The sequence below is a fragment of the Notothenia rossii genome, assembly GCF_949606895.1.
Source record: "Notothenia rossii genome assembly, chromosome: 6".
Classification (NCBI taxonomy): Eukaryota; Metazoa; Chordata; class Actinopteri; order Perciformes; family Nototheniidae; genus Notothenia; species Notothenia rossii.
In genome coordinates this window covers 42,621,334-42,623,487 of record NC_136909.1, presented here as the reverse complement: position 1 = coordinate 42,623,487, position 2,154 = coordinate 42,621,334, and the positions used below count along the sequence as shown (strand labels likewise).

The 2,154-nt window shown below is 38.6% G+C and overlaps 1 long non-coding RNA gene across 1 annotated transcript; it reads left to right on the top strand.

Moving 5' to 3' along the window:
* The first annotated feature begins 401 nt into the window (after window positions 1–401).
* Window positions 402–1,743, top strand: LOC307042572. The gene is made up of 2 exons (XR_013809162.1): window positions 402–1,385; window positions 1,600–1,743. It is a non-coding gene; the product is annotated as an uncharacterized lncRNA (long non-coding RNA).
* The last annotated feature ends 411 nt before the right edge of the window (window positions 1,744–2,154 follow it).

The window sequence follows — 2,154 nt, the reverse complement described above, 5'->3', positions numbered from 1 at the left end:
CGTTGTTGAAGCCTCTTCAGGCTCCGCATCGGCAGGCCTCTCCCTCGGTGTGGAGCTGTCAAGCTCGACCCTAACGCCGCTTACAGCCGGCCAACTAAAAGTTGTTTTCCGTTCACGTTGTCATTTTTAGACTCCTTCGCTTCTTTGCTTGTGAATCCAAAAGCTGTGACGCTTGGCTGTTTTCGTTTTGCCATATTTTTTTATTACACAGCCAGAGTTAAAAAAATATCAATATGAACATTTCAAATACCGCGCCGGCATTACCGCCATAACCATAGAGAGGCGAAGTCCCTCCCCTTCCGGGAGCCTCCATGGGACCCCGGAAGCGGAAAATTATACATTGAAGTCAATGGAGAGAGAAAAGTTATCTTTTGATCCCGTTTGAATTGTGCCACAAATGACACATATGATGTTTGTCAATCTTAAACAATAATTTCCATGCAAAAAAAGTCACAGTTTGTCGTAAAAATGCTGAAATATAAGACTATGAATAATACGCAACTAGAAAGACTACAAATCCCAAATGCATTCTGGGTCGCGTAAGTGATGTCATAGGCGATAATGCTCCAAGACTGGTTGTGACTCGCAAAGCAAAGAGGAAGAAGAAGACTGATTTATTCCCTCCAATAAATATAAGAGATTGCTCCAATAAATTCACTTTTACAAGATGCCTGTGTGCTTTGTACGAGGTTGTAATCACAAAAGAGATCATACCACTTGCTCGTTCTATCGCTTCCCGTCTGATGAAAGGACCAGGAGTCGTTGGACCAAACATATCAGGTAATATACATGTTTTGCATGGAACATATTCAAGTTAGCTACCTAGCTAGTAGCGAGCATGTTAGTTAGCATTATATTACATTACTTAGTCTTGTCATTTGTATTAGCCTTAACATGAAGTAAACCAAAATGTTAAACAGTAAGAGTAGTCATGATGGTAAGTATTTTGTGAAACATTTGAAGAGTAGCCTATCGCCCCCTCCACCAGGTGCTAAGGGGGCGGGAGGTAGGCTAACGCCACATTAGTATCAGCGATCTTTTCTACTAAATGCTATCTGCACAAATGGTTAACATTGACCATTAAAAGATCAGGCAGTTCAGGGAGAGTCGAAGGAAGGAAGGCAGGCAGGGAGCTTTGCATGACATTCTTCTGGACGTGTTTCATTGTGATGATAGTGAGAGTGAGTCAATCTGTTTGTTGGAAAGACAGTAGTTGAGTGATTACTGAGAGAAAATTATTAAAATAGATAATTATTCAGTGTTGTTACTTTAAAGTGTTGTTACTGACCTTTTTCTCTTTTATTTTCTTTACCTCACCTGTAACTGCTGAGACCCTGAGGAACATGCACACTGGACTGACCTGCTCTGGCAACCTGATTTCCACTGTACGTAATAGTATTTGGTTATGGTATATTATTTATATACATCAAAGGCACAATGCACCCGTCAGAGATGTATTGAGTGGGATATTTTGCATTGGTCATGTGAAATCATCTTTACATACTAGAAAACTGTAGGAGCGGCAACTTGTTTTGAAATTGAATTTTTAATATCCGATAATAAAGTTGATCTGTTTTCTTTATTCTTCTCTCTTCCCAGCTCCATCCATCACCATTCTCTGTTCCTGCAGGTCCTGCTTGCTAATCAATATTCATATTTTTTTACACAATTACAAATAAAGTCAATGTATTGTATGACATGAAGTTGTGCTTCATTCTGAGTCAATAATAAATTCATTCTGCCTTCAGCTGCAAAATTATTGTGGACTGCACCGACATCCATGTAGCTGCCCCCCAGTAAGATGAACCAAGCAAAGTTGACACTCAACATACAGCTGTGCTCTTAAGTTGACATTAAGAATTTGTGAAATATTGGTAATAACAGGTTTAAATGATTATTAGTAATTAATTATATAATTTTCTCATCGTAGATGAGCAGACAGGGAGCAGATGAGAAAAGCAGAATATGCAGCTGCCATTTTCCACATGGAAAAGAGAAAGGGCCAAGTGTATTTGAGTGGACAAAAGAGAAATCCCAAATACGAAAAATAAAATTATACAATTTACAGATATGTATACAAATAAATACATATCCTATATACACCATCATGTATAATTATGGTGTATGATGTAGAAGGAAGTGTGGTAGATAAGT